This window comes from Rhinopithecus bieti, unplaced genomic scaffold (assembly GCF_001698545.2).
Source record: "Rhinopithecus bieti isolate Rb0 unplaced genomic scaffold, ASM169854v2 scaffold_1017, whole genome shotgun sequence".
Classification (NCBI taxonomy): Eukaryota; Metazoa; Chordata; class Mammalia; order Primates; family Cercopithecidae; genus Rhinopithecus; species Rhinopithecus bieti.
The window spans coordinates 3989759-4013178 of record NW_016803657.1 but is presented as its reverse complement, the minus strand read 5'-3'; the positions used below and the strand labels follow the sequence as shown (position 1 = coordinate 4013178).

Here is a 23420-nt window from a genome sequence, read left to right as displayed (position 1 = left end):
AAAAAAAAAAAAAAAAAAGATTTGTGCATTTTATGGTGATTAAATTATGCCTCACAGTATTGTTTGCATTAGGGACAAAACCTTCTGCCTCATTTCGCTCCCTTCCATGACACACATTTTTTTTTTTTTTTTTTTTTTTTTTTTTTTTTTTGAGACAGAGTCTTGCTCTGTTGCCCAGGCTGGAGTGCAGTGGTGCCATCTAGCCTTAGTGCGACCTCCGTCTCCCGGGTTCAGGTGACTTCTGCTCAGCCTCCCCAGTAGTTGGGATTACAGGTGTGTGCCACCATGCCCAGCTAATTTTGTATTTTAGCAGAGTCTGAGTTTTACTATGTTGACCAGGCTGGTTGAACTGCTGACCTCAGGTGATCTGCCCGCCGCAGCCTCCCAAAGTGCTGCGATTACAAGTGTGAACCACTATGACTGGCCATGACACACATTTTGGTAGTAAACTGATGAGCAAACTTATTTTTTTTTATAAGTTTATTTTATTTATATATTTGTTACTATTTTTTTATTCTGATTTTCTCCAGAAAACAGAAACCTTTTTTTCTTTAACCATAGTATCCACAATACTATCTGCTGTGTAGCAGAGTCTCAGATATTTGAATAGAATTACATTTTATACATTTTATAAGATACCACATTTCTTATATCATAAGACTTGACAACACTGCAAAGATGTTTTGTTACCTTTTGTTACCAGTCTTTAAACTTGCTAATCCTCTCACTCTCACACACACACACACACACACACACTCACATACACAATTTGCAAGGTAAAACGTGTCAATTTGAAGAAAGAGGAACTAACTGAATCAGTGTTATGTAGAACAGATTTTGCCAGAATTTGTGGTTAGCAAGAAAGTGATGTGTTCCGGGTAGGGGAATTCTGTTTTGGTATTATTTTGTCTTTCCTGAGAAAATGCTTCACAAAAGAGATGTTTGCCCATCCTGTTTGCTGGGGTGGTGGGAAGAGACCGGGGTGATGGTGGTGCTGGCTGGATGTGGGTGGCTTCGCAGGACCTGCTGTGTCTGAGAGGAGCCATGTGGTGATTAGAAGCTCCGAGGCTGCAGGTAGGCACAGAGCACATGGAGAGCCTGGCTGTTGGTCACCAGCATTGTCACTGTCACCTTTTTTTTGGAGACAGAGTTTTTGCTCTTGTTGCCCAGGCTAGAGTGCAATGGTGCAATCTTGGCACACTGTACCCTCTGCCTCCCGGGTTCAAGCGAGTCTCCTGCCTCAACCTCCTGAGTAGCTGAGATTACACGTGTCCACCACCACACCTGGCTAATTTTTGTATTTTTAGTAGAGATGAGGTTTCACCATGTTGGCCAGGCCAGGCCCATTGTCACCCTCTGAGAAACTGGAGTGCCCCCATGCTCTGCGTATTTTACTGTAGAATCACCAAAAAATCACATAACCGGACTTAAGGGGCAGAAGTGCTTTGTGAGAGGCGTTTTTGGGAAAATATTGGCATTAAAATATCGGGTAGGATCCATTTTGGGAGGACTGAGGAGGGGCGTGTGTTCAGCTCTGGGAGAATCTGGTCTCCCTTTCCTGCTGTTTTGTTGACTGCGTTGTAGGAGGCGCTTTGCTGTTTCTGTGGTGTGTAGCAGGGGGTCAGTGGGGTCTTTATAGCTTCCTGTAAGCATTTTGAAGTTTGTGTGTTACGGAAATTTAAAGTGAAATTATGCGAAGTTTGATTCACCCCAGGAAGTGCCGTAGGGGCTGGAGAAGGTCAGGTTAGGTAATATCTCTCAAGAAGCCCAATTACGTTATTTTCCAGGAGTCTTCCAAAACGTGATTTATGCTGATGTCCTGGTGAGCGAGTTGTAATCAGAGCCAGTAACGTGCTATTGCTGTGTGAATTGGCGCTTTCAGAAAATTTTGTTATACAAAGTGATGTAACAGCAAGTGCAAAAATTTTATAGACAAATCACCTGTAATTCCACCCCTTTAACAGCCGTTGCATTTTAGTGTATTTCCTTTTTTCCTGTGCATTGCTTTTTGTGTAGTTATCATCAGAGTGAATATGTCTTTATAGTTACTTTCACTTGACATTTTTCTACACTGTTGAGTAGTTTTCATGATTTTCTACCTAATGTCTGTATAATAGCGCATTAAGGAATATAAAATTTGTGCTTCGAAAGTGCTAATATGATAAAATGTCAGTTAAAAAAAATTGCAGTTAAAGATATTCTTGCCTCATGTTTTCCAGAAAATGATGCGTTAAATGGAATCAATATTAAAACTTGTCCCGGAGGCTGGGTGCGGTGACTCACGCCTGTAATCCCAGCACTTTGGGAGGCTGAGGCAGGTGGATCACAAGGTCAAGAGTTTGAGACCAGCCTGGCCAACAAGGTGAAACCCCATCTCTACTAAAAAAATACAAAAATAGACCGGGCGCGGTGGCTCAAGCCTGTAATCCCAGCACTTTGGGAGGCCGAGATGGGCGGATCATGAGGTCAGGAGATCGAGACCATCCTGGCTAACACAGTGAAACCCCGTCTCTACTAAAAAATACAAAAAACTAGCCGGGCGAGGTGGCGGGCACCGGTAGTCCCAGCTACTCGGGAGGCTGAGGCAGGAGAATGGCGTAAACCCGGGAGGCGGAGCTTGCAGTGAGCTGAGATCCGGCCACTGCACTCCAGCCTGGGCGACAGAGCGAGACTCCGTCTCAAAAAAACAAAACAAACAAACAAACAAAATTAACTAGGTACGATGGCATGTTCTGCTACTTCCACCTAGTTGGGCACCTCACATGGGAGGACCACTTGAGCCCAGGAGTTCAAGGTTGCAGTAAGCTACGATTGCATCACTGCACTGCGGCCTGGGTGACAGAGTGAGATGCCATGTCAAAAAATAAAAATAAAAAATTGTACTATAAAAGAAATTGCCAGGTTGGGCATGGTGGCTCATGCCTGTAATCCCAGCACTTTGGGTGCTTAAGGCAGGCAGATCACTTGAGCTCAGGAGTTTGAGATCAGCCTGGGCACCATGGTGAAATGCCGTCTCTACCAGGAACTACAAACATTAACTGGGCGAAGTGGCAGGTGCCTGTAATCCCAGCTACTCAGGAGGCTGAGGCAGGAGGATCCATTAAACCCACGAGGCATAGGTTGCAGTGAGCCGAGATGGCGCCACCGGACTCTAGCCTGGGTGACAGTTGAGGTGAAGCACAAGAGTACGCAGAAATAGACTCTGTTGTGTGGGGTGCTCACATGGGGGATAAGACTGAATGAAAAGTGAGGAAGATGCTGTACGAATTAGGCTGGTAGTTCCCTCTGGTGGGAGGAAGGCACCCAGATCTGTCAGGGATGCAGTAGAAGGAGTGTTTCTGGGGTGCTGCTGTCTTTATTTTTTATTTTATAGAGACAGGGACTCATGATGTTGCTGAGGTTGGTCTTGAACTCCTGGGCTCAAACAGTCCTCCTGCCTCGGCCTCCCAAAGTGCTGGGATTACTGGTGTGAGCCACTGCGCCTAGTCTGGCTGTCTTTAATTGTTGGCCTGGATGGTGGTTACACGTGTTTGATATATAATTTTGTTCAAGTGTTCATAGAAGTTTTATAGCCCTTTCTGTGCATGTGTAAAGTATTTCATAATACAAAATACAATACAGGCCGGGCATGGTGGCTTATGCCTGTAATCCCAGCACTTAGGGAAGCTGAGGTGGGCGGATCACCTGAGGTCAGGAGTTCGAGACCAGCCTGGCCAACATAGTGAAACCCTGTCTCTACTAAAAATACAAAAATTAGCCAGGTGTGGTGGCGGGCACCTGTCATCCCAGCTACTCGGGAGGCTGAGACAGGAGAATGGCGTGAACCCAGGAGGCGGAGGTTGCAGTGAGCTGAGATCGCACCACTGCACTCAAGCCCAGGCAACAGAGCAAGACTCTGTCTCAAAAAAAAAAGAAAAAAAAAGACACCACCACCAAGAAAATAATACAAAATGTTGGGGGGAAACCTGAGATTCCAAAGACAGTTTTGTAGGAGTATCTGGACTGACTGCCTTAGTATTCATGCCCCAAGTCCTGTTGGATTTACCCAGAGGGAGGGGTCTTTAGGGTGAAATCCGTTTTCTTGCATCAGGGTCTGCTCCTAACAGAGGGCACTGCCGTCGCTCGGTGGAAGAGCTCCCCTGCCTCCAGCCGTTTCTGAGGCCTGACTGCTGCTGGCTCAGCCCGGTGCTCTGTTAAGTCCTGCTGTTTCGGTGGCCCCTGGCAGCACAGCAAGATGGAGCACCCAGACCCTCCCCCGTCTGCAGGAACAGCAGGGCTTGTCTGGGAACCTTACTCTCAGCCAAAAGCATCTCTCTGGCCAAGGCTGTCAAGGAGAGTCAGTTGATATTCATGACTGGGCACAGTTAATTATATTCAGATCCGAAATTTTACCTCCCAGCTCCTGAGGAATTCCAGTCCAGGCTGGAAGTGGACCTGTCTTTCAAGAACCGGCCACTTACTGCCGGTGTTTTGCACCAAAAGGAGATTTGAAATTGCATTTTCAGCTCTTCAGAGTCTGGGGAGTATCTCTGTGTGTGCAGTTTCTTATCTCAGGACGGCATGTGCGCGGTTAACTTTCCTTCCTTGGCTAGATAGGAAAGGAGGAAAGCTCCTGGAAGCTTCTGTGAAGTTTAAAGTGATGCTGTGTTATATGCAAATGGGCGTGCTTCTCTCCAAGGTGGGTTACTCAGTGAGGCGACCCTATTCCCATCTGCCCCTGTCCTTGGGGAGATGGATTTTTTTTTTTTTTTTTTTTGAGGCAGAGTCTCGCTCTGTCGCCCTGGGCTGGAGTGCAGTGGCGCCATCTCCGCTCACTGCAAGCTCCACCTCCCGGGTTCATGCCATTTTCCTGCCTCAGCCTCCTGAGTAGCTAGGACTATAGGCGCCCACCCGCCACCACGCCCGGCTAATTTTTTGCATTTTTAGTAGAGACGGGATTTCACCGTGTTAGCCAGGATGGTCTCGATCTCCTGACCTCGTGATCTGCCCACTTCGGCCTCACAGAGTGCTGGGATTCCAGGCGTGAGCCACTACGCCCTGCTGGGGAGATGGATTTATATGTAATTGGTCCTTTTTTGCACAGCAGGGGTGGGAGAATGAGTCCCACTGATCCCCAACTCTTTTGCGGCGTGAGCCACCGCGCCCGGCTGATCTCCAACTCTTTGAGAGCCTGGACGATGTGCTCTGCATTCTCCTTGGGGTCTGCGTGTGAACTAACAAGCTGAGAAGTAAGTAGTCCTAGCCTCACTTTAGAGGTGAGGAAACTGAGGCACATGGAAGTTTGGTAATGACTTAGGAGAGAGAACTTGAGTCTGGAGGTGGGGCCTGGATAGCAGACCAAATTGAGGACTAGCTGAAATAGGTCCAGGGCAGAAGCACCTTCCCGTAAGACATGCCCGCCAGTGTGCCATGTCAGTTTACCATTACCATGGCAACACATGGACGCCCTTTTCCATGACAATGACTGGACAGCCCGGAAGTTACCCCCATTCTAGAAATTTCTGCATAAATCACCCCTTAGTTTGCATATAATTAAAAGCAGGTATAAATACGAGTGCAACACTGCCTCTGAGTTGCTGCTCTGGGTGCCCTGGTAAGGGGGTGGTTCTGCTCTGCAAGGAGCAGGACCCTCTGCTGCTGCTGTGCGCGCTGCTGCTTCAATGAAAGTTGCTAACACCAGCGGCTCAGCCTTGAATTCCTTCCAGACAAAGCCTAGAAGCCTCTGGGCTAAGCCTCAATTTGGGGGCTGGCCTGCCTTGTATTCATATGCCCGTGAGCACACGGCCAATAGTGGGTGGTGCTGGGATTCACACCAGGCTTGCGGCCGCAGCTGGGTCGTGGGCACTGTGACCCGGCCTGTGAGGGTCTCTGCGGGATTTGTGTCTGGCCACGTTGAACAGCCATTTGTAGGCATGGAGCTTTCCCTCTTCAGATGGTTTTCGTTAGAGGGAGATAGTTGTGCAGACCTTTCTGGTAAATAACACCCTAGACAATTGTGCTAGGTCCTTTTTATCTTTTCAGAAGAGGAATGCACTTTAAAGTTATGAAACAGGGCATAATGAGAGAGCATGTAAATTCAGAATGCCTGTGGTGAGTGTTGAAGTTGTTTAGTGGGAGAATGGTTACTTGTCTCGTTCAAGGTTGGGTTTAAGCTCCGCAACAGGGGCTGGCCGCAGTGGCTCACGCCTGTAATCCCAGCACTTGGGGAGGCCGAGGTAGACAGATCACTTGAGGTCAGGAGTTCAAGACCAGCCTGGCCAACATGGTGAAACCCCATCTCAACCAAAAATACAAAGATTAGCTGGGCGTGGTGACGGGCGCCTGTGATCCCAGCTACTCAGGAGGCTGAGGCAGGAGAATCATTTGAGCCCAGGAGGTGGAGGTTGTAGTGAGCCGAGATTGCACCACTGCACTCCAGCCTGGGTGACAAGAATGAAACTCTGTCTCAATAATTAAAAAAAAAAAAAAAGAAAAAAAGATCAGCCTGGGCAACATAGCGAGACTTTTTCTCTGCAAAAAAAAAAAAAAAAAAGAAAAAAAGATCAGCCTGGGCAACATAGCGAGACTTTTCTCTGCAAAAAAAAAAAAAAAAAAAGAAAGAAAAAATTAGCCAGGCATGGTGGTACGCATCTGTAGTTCCAGTTACTTGGGAGGCTGAGGCAGGAGGATTGCTTGAGCCCAGGAGATTGAGGCTATAGTGAGCTAAGATTGTGCCACTACTCCAGCCTAGGTGACAACAGAGCAAGGCTCTGTCTCCAAAAAAAAAAAAAAAAGAGAGCTTTGCAACGTGTCTACTGAAAATATTTAGTTCATTCTGGACAACTGGGTGTAGACAGTTTGTTTCCAGTGGAGTTGAACATAAAATCTCCTTGGATTGCCAGCTCTGAAAAACCAAATCACTTCTTGAATTTTGTGAGGCACAGGCTGAGTTCCCTTAAACACGTTAAGATCATCTGAGCATCCTGGTTAACCGCTCTTGGAGTGTTGGGGTCTGTAAGACACCAGATGAGAGTCCAGCCTTCTTTGCATGGAAAACTAGGTCTTCATGTTCAGCGCAAATTTAGCCGTGGGGGAAAAACTGACTAAATATTTCTCTTCCTGTGACATTTTTCACGGTTCGTAATTCGTTCTTGCCGACTTCTGAGGTGTTACGTTTTCTGGTTGATTAATTGCGTTCCTGGTTGTCTACCAGGAGCCGGGAGGCAGCCGGGAGCCGGGAGAAGGAAGCGCAGCGTCTTCCTTGCTATGCTTGCCGTAGATCAATAAAGGTTTGCTTACATGGATTTAATTGTATCTCACTCGGCTCATCATGCTGGGTAACTTCTTGGAATGTTCTCGGAGGGACCTAAGTTGGTGGCCAATGAAGGTGCTTCTCCATTTGGCCTCTGTGAGGATCAAGACAGACTTTTAGCCCCGTCGGATATTTTGAAATATTTTCACTTTCATATCAGGAGACCCTAGAAAAAACCAGAGTCATTTTCAGACTGAAGCAACCACAGCCAGGAGGAGGGTTAAAAAAGAAAAAGCAGCAAGCCAGGAGTGGGTGGCGTTTAGTTAAACAGAGACGACGACTCTTATGGAACTCCAAACTCCTACTTGGCAAGTTATTCCAAGATGCCCCCAATTGGCTAAAATAGTATTCCTTTTTAACTCCGGAACAAATTGCCGGGCCTGCCCTCGGATAAACGTTCCTGAAATGAGAGACCTGAGAGGTGTTTTGAGGAAGGAGCTGAAGTCGAATGGACCCTTTCAGAAGGGGGTTCCGGGGGATTGGTGGGACGGATGGTTCTGATGTCCTTGGCTGGTTCCGCTTGCCCCTTGACTCTGATTTGAGTCAGAGGAAATCATCTGGGTGGTGACTATTTCCAGCACTGCACTTCAGTTTTGTGACGTGGAACCAGTGATTTTTTTTCCCCCTTTGTGGTCTGGTCTCTTTCATCTCCCGTGTCCTGCTTGTGTGTGTGTGGGTGTGTGTGGATGTGTGTGGGTGTGTGGGTGTGTGTGGATGTGTGTGGGTATGTGGGTGTGTGTGTATGTGGGTGTGTGTGGGTGTGTGTGCGTGTGTGTGTGGGGTTCATATGCAGTTCCCTGGGTCTCAGCGATGGATGGCCCGTGGTCTGTTTGTGATTATCCATGGAACCTTGGGCGTGGTCTGGTTCCTGATGAGAACAAGATGCCGTTGTCCTGTCGAGCAACCCAGCTCTCTGGGGAGCCCTGACCCTGGTCAGTAGCTTGCTCCATCTATGGTTTGCTCTGGGAATTTGGTATCAGGAGTACAGGCCCATTAAAAAAGAAAAGCTCAGGCTGGGCACGGTGGATCATGTGTGTAATCCCAGCCCTTTGGGAGGCCGAGATGGGAGGATCACTTGAGGTCAGGAGTTCGAGGCCAGTCTGGCCATCGTGGCAAAACCCAATCTCTACCAAAAATACAAAAAATTAGCCAGCTGTGGTAGCTTGCGCCTGTAGTCCCAGCTGCTCAGGAGTCTGAGGTACGAGAATCTCTTGAACCTGGGAGGTGGAGGTTGCAATGAGCTGGGATCGCGCCACAGGACTCCAGCCTGGGGGACAGAGCAAGACTCCATCTCAAAACAAACAAACAAAAAAAGACCCAGACTGGGTGTCGTGGCTCATGCCGCTAATCCCAGCACTTTGGGAGGCTGAGGCGGGTGGATCACCCGAGGTTAGGAGTTCAAGACCAGACTGGCCAACATGGTGAAACCCTGTCTCTACTAAAAATACGAAAATTATCTCGGCGTGGTGATGCGTGCCTGTAATCCCAGCTACCCAGGAGGCTGAGGTAGGAGAATCTCTGGAACCTGGGAGGCTGCCGTTGCAGTGAGCCGAGATCGCACCACTGCACTCCAGCATGGAGGACAGAATGAGACTCCGTCTCAAAAAACCAAACCAAACCAAACCACCACTGCACTCCAGTCTGAAGGTAGAATGAGACTCCATCTCAAAAAACCAAACCAAACCAAAGCAAAGCAAACCAAACCAAACCACTGCACTCCAGCCTGGGGGACAGAATGAGACTCCGTCTCAAAAAACCAAACCAAACCAAACCAAACCACTGCACTCCAGTCTGAAGGACAGAATGAGGCTCCATCTCAAAAAACAAAACAAACCAAAACAAAATAACCCAAACCAAAAACAAAACAAAAAGGAAAAGCTCAGAGCCTGGGCGTCATAGTGAGACTCTGCCTCTACAAAAAAATAAAAAACGTAGCTGCTCATGATGGCGCATGCCTGTAGCCCCAGCTACTTGGGAGGCTGAGGCAGGAAGATCACTGGAGCCTGGGAGTTCGAGGTTACAGTGAGCTGTGATCGCACTACTGTACTCCAGCCTGCATGACAGAGCGAGATCCTCTCTAAAAATAAGAATAAAGAAAAGCTTGGGCCCTGGGCACCATGCTAGGTGCTTTCACGTTTTTTTTTTTTTTTTTTTAAATATTTCTTTAAAAAAAAAAATTCATTTCAATAGCTTCAGGGTTGGTTTTGGTTATGTGGATGAATTGTTGGCTGGTGAAGTCTGGGTTTTTATTGTCCTGTCACCCACATAATGTCCATTGTGCCTAGTAGGTAATTTTTCATTCTTCACCGCCTCCCGCCCTCTGAGAGTCCAGTGTCTGCTATCCCACCCTGCCTGCTTTTGTGTACCTGTAGTTCAGCTCTCACTTAGAAGCGAGAACATGTGGTATTTGGGTTTCTAATCTGGAGTTACTTCACTTAGGATAATGGCCTCTACTTCACTTAGGATAATGGCCTCCACTTCCATCCAAGTTGCTGCAAAAGACATTATTTCATTCTTTTCTATGACTGAGTAGAATTCCAAGGTGTAAGGCCAGGTGCGATGGCTCATGCCTGTAATCCCAGCACTTTGGGAGGCCGAGGCAGGCGGATCACGAGGTCAGGAGATCGAGACCATCCTGGCTAACACGGTGAAACCCCGTCTCTACTAAAATACAAAAAATTAGCCAGGCGTGGTGGCGGGTGCCTGTAGTCCCAGCTCCTCGGGAGGCTGAGGCAGGAGAATGGCGTGAACCCGGGAGGTGGAGCTTGCAGCAAGCCGAGATCGCGCCACTGCCCTCCAGCCTGGGCGACGGAGCGAGACTCCATCTCAAAAAAGAAAGAAGGAAAGAATCCCATGGTGTATATGGACCACATTTTCTCTATCTACTTATCGGTTGACTGGCACTTAGCTTGATTCCTTTTCTTTGTAATTGTGAATTGTGCTGCGATAAATGTGCATGTGCAGGTATTTTCTTTTTTTTTTTTTTGAGTTGGAGTTTTGCTCTTATTGTCCAGGCTGCAGTGCAGTGGCACAATCTCAGCTCACTGCAACCTGTGCCTCCTGGGTTCAAGCGATTCTCCTGCCTCAGCCTCCCAAATAGCTGGTATTATAGGCATGTGCCACCACGCCCAGCTAATTTTGTATTTTTGGTAGAGATGGGGTTTCACCATGTTGGCCAGGCTGGTCTCAAACTCCTGACCTCAAGTGATCTGCCCGTCTCGGCCTCCCAAAGTGCTGGGATTACAGGTGTGTGCCACCATGCCCGGCCCCTTTTTTATGTAATTTTTTCTTTTCTTTTGGGTGATTACTCAGTAGTAGGACTGCTGGATCGAATGATAGGTCTGCCTTTAGTTCTCTGGGAAAGCTCCATACTGTTTTCCACAGATGTCGTACTAATTTTATTCCCATCGGTGGCGTATAAACATTCCCTTTGTACCACATCTACGCCAACATCTGTTGTTCAACTTTTTAATAATAGCCATTCTGGCTGGGATAAGATACTATCTCATTGTGGTTTTCATTTGCATGTCCCTCTGATGGATTAGTGATTTTGAGGATTTTTTGTATATATTTGTTGGCCATTTGTGTAGCTTTTTTTTTTTTTTTTGAGACAGTCTCACTCTTGTCGCCCAGGCTGGAGTGCAGTGGTGTGATCTCGGCTCACTGCAACCTCCGCCTCCCCGGTTCAAGCGATTCTCCTGCCCCAGCCTCCCAAGTAGCTGGGATTACAGGCGTCTGCCACCACGCCCAGCTAATTTTTGTATTTTTGCAGAGACGGGGTTTCCACCATGTTGGCCAGGCTGGTCTTGAACTCCTGACCTCAGGTGATCCACCCGCCTCAGCCTCCCACAGTGCTGGGATTACAGGCGTGAGCCACCGTGCCCGGCTGGCCATTTGTGTATCTTTTTTTGAGAAATATCTGTTTATGTCATTTGCCCACTTTTTATTGGGGTTACTTGTTTTTTTTCCTGCTGATTTGTTTGAGTTCCTTGTAGGTTCTTTTTTTTTTTTTTTTTTTTTTTTTTTTTTGAGGCGGAGTCTCGCTCTGTCGCCCGGACTGGAGTGCAGTGGCCGGATCTCAGCTCACTGCAAGCTCCGCCTCCCGGGTTTACGCCATTCTCCTGCCTCAGCCTCCTGAGTAGCTGGGACTACAGGCGCCCCCCACCTCGCCCGGCTAGTTTTGTATTTTAGTAGAGACGGGGTTTCACCATGTTAACCAGGATGGTCTCGATCTCCTGACCTCGTGATCCGCCCGTCTTGGCCTCCCAAAGTGCTAGGATTACAGGCTTGAGCCACCGCGCCCGGCCCCTTGTAGGTTCTTGATATTAGTCCTTTACAGGAGGTATAGTTTGCAAATATTTCCTCCCATTCTGTAGGTTTGCGTGAGCCACTTCGCCCGGCCGGAAAATTAATTTTTTAAAAATATAAAATCTATAAAAAATTTAAATAATAAGATAGTCTATATGGCACATTACAGCTTTATGCACATGGAAAGTAATATGTAAAAATGAATATAGATGTATACAGGTTGTAGGGATGGAGTGACTTTATTTCAAAATGTCTTAATGTTACATCACATTAAATAAGGTATTAAATAGGCCCCATTTATATAGCAATCAGGCAAGCGAAATAAAGTACGTCTGGATTGGAAGAGACGAAGTGAAACTATCTCTGCTGACAATGTGATATACCTAGAACACCCTCAAGACTCCTCCAGAAGACTCCTAGATTTGAGAGAAGAATTCAGTGAAGTGTCAGGTTACAAAATCAATGTACACAAATCAGTAGCGCTGCTATCTGCCAGCAGCGACCAAGCTGAGAATCAAATCAAGAACTCATTCCCATTTACAATAGCTACAATAACAACAGCCAGACACCCTAGGAATACAGTTAACCAAGGATGTGAAAGATCTCTACAAGGAGAACGACGAAACACTGATGAAATAAATCATAGATGACACAAACAAATGGAAAAACATCTCATGCTCAGGGATTGGGAGAATCAATATTGTGAAAATGACCGTACTGCCCAAAGCAATCTACAGAGTCAGTGCAATTCCTGTCAAAATACCAACATCATTTTTACAGAATTAGAAAAAAATCCAAAAGTTCACATGGAAACAATGAGCCTGAAAAGCCAAAGCAATCCTAAGCGAAAAGAATGAATTTGGAGGGATCGCATTGCCTGACTTCAAATTAATCTCTAAGGCTGTAGTAACCAAAATAGCATGGTATTGCTATAAAAGTACACACAGACCCATGGAACAGAATAGAGAACCCAGAAATAAAGCTACATTTTTACAACCGACTGATCTTTGACAAAACATCCAAAAATATAACACTGGCGAGAGGACTCCCTGGTTAGTCGGTGGTGCTGGGAAAATTGGATAGCCACATGCAAAAGAATGAAACTGGGTCGCTGTCTCTCACCACATGCAAAAATCAACTCAAGATGGATCAAAGACTTAAATCTAAGACCTGAAACTATAACAACTCTAGAAGGTAACATTGGGAGAACTCTTCTGGACATAGGCCAAGGCAAAGAATTTATGCCCAAGACCCCAAAAGCAACAGAAACAGATTTCCTTTTTTTTTTTTTTGCTGGAATTACAGGCGCCCCCCCCCCCGCCTGGCAAATTTTGTATTTTTAGTAGAACGGGGTTTCGCCATGTTGGTCAGGCTAGTCTTAAAACTCCTGTCCTCAGGTGATCCACCGGCCTTGGCCTCCGAGTGCTGAGATTACAGGTGTAAGACCACCGTGCCCGGTCCTGTTTTTTTTTTTTTTTTTTGGACGGAGTCTCGCTCTGTCGCCAGGGCCTGGAGTGCACGTGGCGGGATCTCAACTTCACTGCAAGCTCCGCCTCCCGGGTCACGCATTCTCCTGCCTCAGCTCCCGAGTAGCTGGGACTTACAGACGCCTGCCACGGTGCCGGACTAGTTTTTTTTTTTTTTTGTATTTTTTAGTAGAGACGGGGTTTCACCGTGTTGGCCAGGATGGTCTCGATCTCGATCTCCTGACCTCGTGATCCACCCATTCTTGGCCTACCAGAAGGTGCTGGATTAAGCTTGAGCCACCGTGCTCGGCCGGTTTTTTTTTTTTTTTTTTGAGAGGAATATTCCTCTATTACGCAGGGTGGAGTGCAATGGCACAATCTCAGCTCACAGCAGCCTCCACCTCCCGGGTTCAAGCAATTTTCATGCCTCAGCCTCCTGAGCAGTTGGGATTACAGGCACGTATCACCATGTCCAACTATTTTTTGTATTTTTAGTAGATACGGGGTTTCACCATGTTGGTCAGGCTGGTCTCGAACTCCTGACCTCAGGTGATTCACTCGCCTCAGCCTCCCAAAGTGCTGGGATTACAGGCATGAGCCACCACGCCTGGCCAAGCATCTTTTCATGTGCCTATTGGCCATTTCCGCATCTTCTTTAGGTAAATGACTATTCAGTTTTTTTGTACGTCTTTAAAATTAGGCTATTTTGTCTGGTACAGTGGCTCACTCCTGTAATTCCAGCACTTTGGGAGGCTGAGGTGGGTGGATTGCTTAAGCTTAGGAGTTGGAGACCAGTCTGGGCAACACCGTTAGACTCCATCTCTACAAAATAAAACAATTAGCTGGGTATAGTGGCAGGCACCTGTGTTCTTAGCTACTTGGGAGGCTGACGTTGGAGGATTGCTTGAGCCCAGGAGTTTGAGGCTGCAGTTAGCTGTGATCACACCACTGCATTCCAGCCTAGGTGACAGGGTGAGACCCTGTTCCCCCGACCCTTGCCGAAAATTTAGGTAATTTGTAATTTTAAAAGAATTGAGTTGTATTCTTTTACTTTTAAAAGAATTGAGTTGTAATAATTCTTTTTGTTGTTGTCATTTTGTTTTGTTGTTTTTGGAGATGGAGTTTAGCTCTTGTCTCCCAGGCTGAAGTGCAGAGGGGCAATCTCTGCTCACTGCAACCTCCGCCTCCCGGGTTCAAGCGATTCTCATGCCTCAGCCTCCTGAGTAGCTGGGAGCACAGGCATTTGCCATCACACCTGACTAATTTTTTGTATTTTTAGTAGAAATGGGGTTTGGCCATGTTAGCCAGGCTGATCTTGAACTCCTGACCTCAGATGATCCGCTCGTCTCGGCCTCCCAAAGTGCTGGATTACAGGCGTGAGCCACTGCACTGGGCTGAAATTTCTTTACTATATGCTAGATACAAGTCCCTTATCAGTATATAATTTAAATATTTTATTTTGTCTCATTCTGGGGGTTGTCTTTTCAGTTTCTTTTCTTTTCTTTTTTTTTTTTTGAGACAGGGTCTTACTGTGTTGCCCAGGCCAGAGTGTAGTGGCACGATCATAGCTCACTGCCGCCTCAACCTCCTGGGCTCAATCGATCCTCCTGCCTCAGCTTCCCAAGTAGCTGCTACTACAGGCATCACCACAACTGGCTATTTTTTTTTTTCTTTTTTCAGAAGTAGGATCTTGCTCTGTTACCCAGGCTGATCTCGAATTTCTGGGCTCAAGGAGTCCTCCTGCCTCAGGAGGCATGAGCCATGGGACCCAGCCTCACTTTCATTCTTTTTTTAAAGTGTTAAAATTTTTTTTTTTGGCCGGGCGCGGTGGCTCAAGCCTGTAATCCCAGCACTTTGGGAGGCCGAGACGGGCGGATCACGAGGTCAGGAGATCGAGACCATCCTGGCTAACACGGTGAAACCCCGTCTGTACTAAAATACAAAAAACTAGCCGGGTGAGGTGGCGGCGCCTGTAGTCCCAACTACTCGGGAGGCTGAGGCAGGAGAATGGCGTGAACCCAGGAGGCGGAGCTTGCAGTGAGCTGAGATCTGGCCACTGCACTCCAGCCTGGGTGACAGAGCGAGACTCCGTCTCAAAAAAAAAAAAAAAAAAAAAAAAATTTTTTTTTTTGGCATTTCAGGGGAAAATAAAGTAAACAAAAGTAAAAGCAATACAAAGAAGAGAAAAGAAAAAAGAAATAAATTTTTTTAGCAATAGGGTCTTGCCATGTTGGCTAGGTTAGCCTTGAACTCTTTGACATCAAGCAGTCCTCCCACCTCAGCCTCTCAAAATATTAGGATTACAAGTGTGAGCCACTGTGCTTGGTCAATTTTTTTTGTTTTTGTTTGAGGTGGTCTTGCTCTGTCACCCAGGCTGGAATGCAGTGGCACAGTCACGGCTCACTGCAGCCTTGACCTCCTGGGCCCAAGTGATCCTCTGGCCTCTGCCTCCCAAGTAGCTGGGATTACAGGTGGGCATCACCATACCTGGCTATTTTTTTTTTTGTAGAGATGGGGTCTCACAGTGTTGCCCAGGCTGGTCTTGAACTCCTGGGGTAAGTGATCCTCCCACCTCAGCCTCCCAAAAGTGCTATGATTTACAGGCGTGAGCCACCGTGCCCAGCCTGGTCTCACTTTCTTGGTGGTGTCTTTTGCAGCACAACAGTTTTAAATTTTGATGAAGTTCAGTTTAGCTGTATTGTTATTTATTTACTTTTTTTTGTTTTCGATATAAGGTCTTGTTCTGTCACCCAGACTGGAGTGCAGTGGCGAGATCATAGCTCACTGCAGCCTCAACCTGGGCTCAAGTGATTCTTGGGTAGCTCGGCCTCTTGGGTAGCTGGGACTATGAGCATGAGCCACCATGCCTGGCTGATTTTTTATTTTTATTTTGTAGAGGTGGGATCTACAAAATCCTGTGTTGCCCATGCTGGTGTCCAACTCTAACCTGAAGGAAATCCTCCCACCTCAACATCCCAAGTTGCTGGGTATTTTATTCTTTTGTTGCCTAAGAAGTCTTTGCCTGACCCAAGGTCCTGAAGATTTATGCCTATATTTTCTGCTAAGAGTTTTGTAGTGGTAGCTCTTACATTTGGGTCTGTGATCCATTTTGAGTTTGTTATCATATATGGTGTGAGGGAGGGGTCTGGCTTCATTTTTTTTTTTTTTTTTTTTTTTTTTTTTTTGAGACGGAGTCTCACTGTGTTGCCCAGGCTGGAGTACAATGGTGGGATCTTGGCTCACTGCAACCTCTGTCTCCTAGGTTCAAGTCATTCTCCTGCCTCAGCCTCCCAAGTAGCTGGGATTACAGGCACGCACCACCACGCCTGGCTAATTTTGTACTTTTAGTAGAGACAGGGTTTCATCATGTTGGTCAGGCCGCTGTCAAACTCCTGACCTCAGGTGATCCACCTATCTCGGCCTCCCAGAGTGTTGGGATTACAGGCGTGAGCCAGCATGCCAGGCCGGGCTTCATGCTTTTGAAGGTGGGTACCCAGTTGTCCATCATTAGATGTGTTCTGGGTGCACTTGTGGTGTGCTCCTCCCATGACAGGGAGCAGTGGGAAGCCACAGATCTCTAAAGGAGTGTTTGCTTTAGTTTGGGAGAAGCCTGTGAATGAGACAAGTTGAGGAAGGCTCAAAAAGGAGAGTCAAGCCAGTTGTGGGAGTGTGAAGGAAGGACTGATAGACCCTAAACTGGGCTGGGAAGCACTTCAGTGTGGAAGTGGGGTTTGAATTGAGCTTGGAGCCTGGAGAGAACTCATTTCAGAAATTCTCAGTAATCAGGACCAGGGGGTTGGCTCTTACAAGACTGGTTTCCTTTTTTTTTTTTTCTTTTGAGATGGAGTCTCGCTCTATCACGCAGGCTAGAGTACAGTGCCACGATCTTGGCTTCCTGCAGCCTCTGCCTCCTGGGTTCAAGTCATTCTCATGCCTCAGCCTTCTGAGTACCTGGGATTACAGTCATGTGCCACCATGCCCAGCTAATTTTTGTACTTTTAGTAGAGACAAGGTTTCGCCATGTTGGCCATGCTGGTCTCGAACTCCTAAGCTCAGGTGATCCGCCCACTTTGGCCTCCCAAAGTGCTGGGATTACAGGTGTAGGCCACCACATCCGGCCTAGTTTCTTTCTTTCTTTTTTTTTTTTTTTTTAAGCAGGGTCTCTTCTGCTCCCCAGGCTGGACTGCAGTAGCACAGTCATAGCTTATTGTAGCCTTGAACTCCTGGGCTCAAACCACCTCCTGCTTTGGAAGTAGCTTGGACTACAGGTTCACACCACCATGCCTGACTGGTTTTTTTTTTGTTTTGTTTTGTTTTGGTAGAGATAGGGTCTTGCTGTGTTGTCCAGGTTGGTCTCAAACTCCTGGGCTCAAGTGATCCTCTCCAGCCTCAGCCTCCCAAAGTGTTGGGATTACACACGTGAGCCAGTGCCCAGCTACCAGACTGTTTATACTTTGCTTCAAGGTGGAAACACTGAGGCCATTGCAGGAAGACAGCAGCCTTGTTTTCTGACCGTAGGATGGTTGTCTGGATGATGCGCCAGTATTTCCTCACCAGGGTTCCTCCTCCTGTTCTTCTAGGGGAAATGGATATAGCTGAGAATTGGCAGAGAGGCCGTGGTGGAGGAAGGAAGATTCTCTGCCTCGTACGGAGGTCACTCTCGGGACTCAGTGTGGCAGGGCCTGTTGACTATGTTCTCTTTGTGTCAGCAGCTTTTGCTTGGCACTGCGGCTGAGTGAGGTGCGGTCCCCTCACCACGAGACCTCACAAGCACTGGGAGGGCATGTGGCTGTCGCCCTGCCTCGGCCACCCTCCTGGCCCCCAGTGAAGTTATGTGACTTTCTTGCTCACGTGAGTTAGATTCTTTTCATTCATTCAGCAGGTGTTTATTTAGCATCTGTTATGTGCTGGGTACTGTTATTTTTCTTTTCTTTTTTTTTTTTAATTGTTTGAGACTGAGTCTCTGTCACTGAGGCTGGAGGGCAGTGGTGTGATCTCGGCTCACTGCAACTTCTACCTCATGGATTCAAGAGATTCTCGTGCCTCAGCCTCTGGAGTAGCTGGGATTGCAGGCATGCACCACCATGCCTGGCTAAGTTTTTTTTGTATTTTTGGTAGAGACTGAGTCTCGCTGTGTTGCCCAGGTTGGTCTCGAACTCCTGGCCTCCAGTGATCCGCCCATCTTGGCCTCCTAAAGTGCTAGGGTTACAGGTGTGAGCCATCGTACTGGCTTTATTTATTTATTTATTCATTTATTTAGAGGCAGAGTTTTGCTCTAACTGTTGCCCAGGTTGGAGTGCCGTGGTGCAATCTTGGCTCACTGCAACCTCCACCTCCTGGGTTCAAGTGATTTTCCTTCCTCAGCCTCCCCAGTAGCTGGGATTACAGGTGTGCACTGCCATGCTCGGTTAATTTTTGTATTTTTTTTTTTTTCTGAGACGGAGTCTCGCTGTGTCGCCCAGGCTGGAGTGCAGTGGCCGGATCTCAGATCAATGCAAGCTCCGCCTCCCGGGTTTACGCCATTCTCCTGCCTCAGCCTCCGGAGTAGCTGGGACTACAGGCGCCCGCCACCTCACCCGGCTAGTTTTTTGTATTTTTTTAGTAGAGACGGGGTTTCACCGTGTTAGCCAGGATGGTCTCAATCTCCTGACCTCATGATCCACCCGTCTCGGCGTCCCAAAGTGCTGGGATTACAGGCTTGAGCCACCGCGCCCGGCCTAATTTTTGTATTTTTAGTAGAGATGGGGTATCACCATGTTGGCCAGGCTGGTCTCGAATTCCAGACCTCAGGTTATCCACCCAGCTTAGCCTCCCAAAGTGCTGGGATTACAGGTATGTGCCATCACGCTGGCTTTATTTTTATTTTTTGAGATAGAGTCTCGCTCTGTTGCCCAGGCTGGAGTGGAGTGGCTCGATCATGGCTCACCACAGCCTCCGCCTCAGCCTCCTGAATAGCTGAGACTATAGGTGCGTGCCACAGTGCCTGGCCTGAATGGCTTTTTTATACCCACATGAACACTACTACGTTACTAACAGAAATGCATCCAGTAAGACTTTTCTTCCGAAACTATGTTCGGAGAGTGGCTGCGGTACTGCCTTGGCAATCTAGGGAATGTATCCTCACAGCATCAAAAAAAAAAAGAAAAAAGCAGAATTTTTGCTTCCTCCCTGAGGATTGGGAATACGGAACGGTGGTTATAACGTAAAGGGAAAAGCATCTAGATGGAACAGTGAATTAATGGATTGCAACTATGTTAAAAGAGGCACAGGCCTCCCGGAATGAGGGAACACGGACGGAAAATGCTGAATGTTGGCCCGCCTGCGAGGCAGCTGGAGCTCTTGCTGGTGGGAGTGTGAATTGGCTCAGTCACTTTGGAAAACTGAAATATTTACCAAGCTGAACATATGCAGATCCCGTGATCCAGCAACTTCACTTTTAGATATGTTATGGAGCCAACAGAAAGGCGCACATATGTCCACCAAGAGACACGTGCTGGAATGTTCATAACAGCGCTGTGTGGAACAGGGAGGCGCTGGAACCCTCCCAGATGCCCTGCAGCAGAGGGAGGAGGAGGTGAGGAGGACACAGTCACGCAGCGGCGCCCACCGCAGGGGCAGCCAGAGCCCTATAGCCACGTGCACGACAGGTCCCAGGTCCCGCAGCCTGATGCCGAGGGAAAGACGTCAGGAACAAAGGAAGTCAGTTACATAATATATATGTATATTACATAATATATATGTAATGTATATATATATTACATAATATATGTATATTATGTAATATATATGTAATGTATATATAAATTACATAATATATGTATATTACGTAATATATATGTAATGTATTCATCATTATATTTATATTATAATTATATGAGTAATTATNCCAAGCTGAACATATGCAGATCCCGTGATCCAGCAACTTCACTTTTAGATATGTTATGGAGCCAACAGAAAGGCGCACATATGTCCACCAAGAGACACGTGCTGGAATGTTCATAACAGCGCTGTGTGGAACAGGGAGGCGCTGGAACCCTCCCAGATGCCCTGCAGCAGAGGGAGGAGGAGGTGAGGAGGACACAGTCACGCAGCGGCGCCCACCGCAGGGGCAGCCAGAGCCCTATAGCCACGTGCACGACAGGTCCCAGGTCCCGCAGCCTGATGCCGAGGGAAAGACGTCAGGAACAAAGGAAGTCAGTTACATAATATATATGTATATTACATAATATATATGTAATGTATATATATATTACATAATATATGTATATTATGTAATATATATGTAATGTATATATAAATTACATAATATATGTATATTACGTAATATATATGTAATGTATAAATAATTATATTTATATTATAATTATATGAGTAATTATATTTATAATATTTATAATTAATAATTATAATTATTATGACATAATACATAATTATATTATGACATAATATAATTATGCACAGTTACATAATATAAAAACAGGCCAGGCGCAGGGGCTTCCACCTGTCATCCCAGCACTTTTGGAGGCTGAGGAAGGAGGATTGCTTTAGTTTGGGAGTTGGAGACCAGCCTGGGCAACATGGGGAAACCTCATCTCTACAAAAAATACAAAAATTAGCTGGGCGTGGTGGCATGCGCCTGTGGTCCCAGCCACGCTCGGGAGGCTGAGGTGGGAGGACTGCTTGAGCCTGGGAGGTCAAGGCTACAGTGAGCTGTGATTGCACCACTGCACTCCAGCCTGGGTGACAAGAGTAAGACCCTGTCTCAAAAACAAAAACCCCAAAATAGGCAAACGCCCAGAAAACCCCTGAGTTTGAGAAGTCAGTGGTTACTCTTGGGGTGGTGGCTGACAGGGCCTGAGCGGGCATCCACGCTCATTCTGCTGTTGCTATCTGGGTGGTGTGGCACTGGTGTGCTCATGTAGCAAACTCACTGAGCTGAGCAGTCGACAAAGACCTGCCTGGAAACAGCACCCATCAGCTCTAGAACAGCACTCACTTTGAGTGGGGAAAGGGAGAGGAGGGGAATGATGTGTGTCTGTAACATTGTGTGTGTGTGTGTTTTCACTGCAAATTTAATATCTCCATGACAGAAATATATCTCTGGATACCATAAAAATGTTCACTAAGATTTTCTGCAAAGATAGTATCTGAATTTCTTTCTTTCTTTTTTTTTTTTTTTGAGACGGAGTCTCGCTCTGTGGCCTGGGCTGGAGTGCAGTGGCCGGATCTCAGCTCACTGCAAGCTCCGCCTCCCGGATTCACGCCATTCTCCTGCCTCAGCCTCCTGAGTAGCTGGTACTACAGGCGCCCGCCACTTCGCCCGGCTAGCTTTTTGTATTTTTTAGTAGAGACGAGGTTTCACCGTGTTAGCCAGGATGGTCTTGATCTCCTGACCTCGTGATCCACCCGTCTCGGCCTCCCAAAGTGCTAGGATTACAGGCTTGAGCCACCGCGCCCGGCCCTTTTTTCTTTTTTTTTTTTAACAGTCTCTCTCTGTCACCTAGGCTGGAGTGCAGTGGTGCGATCTCGGCTCACAGCAACCTCAACCTCCGCCTCTCAGGTTCAAGTGATTCTCCTTCCTCAGCCTCCCGAGTAGCTGGGATTACAGGCACACACCACCATACCTGGCTAATTTTTGTATTTTTGGTAGAGTTGCGGTTTCATCATGGTGGCCAGGCTGGTTTCGAATTCCTGACCTCAGATAATCTGCCCGCCTCGGTCTCTCACAGTGCTGGGTTTACAGGCATGAGCCACTCTGCCCCGCCAGTAACTGAATTTTGAATTGTCGGCTCCATGGATGGTCCAGAACACATGACAACACTACCAGTGTGTTCAAAAGCACAGTGAACCACACAGCCACACTGAAGAGTGTAGCCAAGTCGAAGGGTTTTTCCCAGAACACCACAAAGCATAGTTTTGTTGTTTGTTTTTTTTTTTTCCCCTGCTCGCCCAGGCAGGAGTGCAATAGTGCTATCCTGGCTCACTGCAATCCCGAAGTGTTGGGATTATAGGCATGAGCCACTGCACCCAGCCTTTATATAGGGTTTTTTTTTTTGTTGTCGTTGTTTTTTATTTTATTTTATTTTATTTTATTTATTTATTTATTTTTTGAGATGGAGTCTCGCTGTCGCCCAGGCTGGAGTGCAGTGCAATCTCGGCTCACTGCAAGCTCTGCCTCCCAGGTTCATGCCATTCTCCTGCCTCAGCCTCCCGTGTAGCTGGGACTACAGGCGCCCGCCACCATGCCTGGCTAATTTTTTTGGTATTTTTACTAGAGACAGGTTTTCACTGTGTTAGCCAGGATGGTCTTGATCTTCTGACCTCATGATCTGCCCGCCTCGACCTCTCAAAGTGTTGGGATTACAGGCATGAGCCACCATGCCTGGCCTTTTATTTATTTATTTTTTTTGAGATGGAATCTCACTCTGTCGCCCAGGCTGGAGTGCAGTGGTGTGGTCTCACCTCACTGCAACCTCCACCTTCCAGGTTCAAGCAATTCTCCTGCCTCAGTCTCCTGAGTAGCTGGGACTACAGGCTCCCGCCACCATGTGTAGCTAATTTTTCTATTATTATTATTATTATTTTTGAGACTGAGTTTCACTCTTGTTGCCCAGGCTGGAGTGCAATGGCGTGATTGCCGCTCACTGCAACCTCCACCTCCCAGGTTCAAGTGATTCTCCTGCCTCAGCCTCCCTAGTAGCTGGGATTACAGGCATGTATCACCACACTTGGCTAATTTTTGTGTTTTTAGTAGAGATGGGTTTTCTCTATGTTGGCCAGGCTGGTCTCGAACTCCTGACTCAATGGATCTACCCACTTCAGCCTCCCAAAGTACTGGAATTACAGGTATGAGACACCCCATCTGGACAATAATCACGTTTAATATTCTTTTCATCAATCTTATTTTTTTTTTGAAACAGAGTCTTGCTCTGTTGCCCAGGCTGGATTGCTTGAGCTCAGGAGTTTGAGACTAGCCTGGGCAACATAGCAAGACCCTATCTCTATGAAAAATTAATTTTTTTTTTTTTTTTTTTTTTTTTTTTTGTGAGACAGAGTCTCACTCTGTTGCCCAGGCTGGAGTACAGTGGCACAATTTCAGCTCATTGCAACCTCCGCCTCCTAAGTTCAAGCAATTCTCTGCCTCAGCCTCCCGAGGAGCTGGGTTTACAAGCATCCACCACCACTCCTGGCTAATTTTTGTATGTTTAGTAGAGATGGGGTTTCACCATCTTGGCCAGGCTGGTCTTGAACTCCTGACCTCGTGATCCACCCACGTCGGCCTCTCAAGTGCTGGGATCACAGGCATGAGCCACCTCACCTGACCAAAAAATTAATTTTTTTTTTGTTTTTTTTTT

The 23420-nt window shown here is 47.0% G+C and overlaps 1 protein-coding gene across 2 annotated transcripts in view; it reads left to right on the top strand.

The window, feature by feature from the left end:
* The window catches only part of SNX8 (sorting nexin 8), a 59868-nt gene that overhangs the window by 5988 nt on the left and 30460 nt on the right, over nucleotides 1-23420 (top strand). The window contains exon 2 of one of the 2 annotated variants that reach the window (XM_017894500.1): nucleotides 5087-5228. The exons of the other annotated variant lie outside the window; for it this stretch is intronic. The gene's annotated coding sequence lies outside the window, so the exon portion shown is untranslated. The remainder of the gene's footprint in view (nucleotides 1-5086; nucleotides 5229-23420) is intronic. 2 annotated transcript variants of the gene reach the window in all.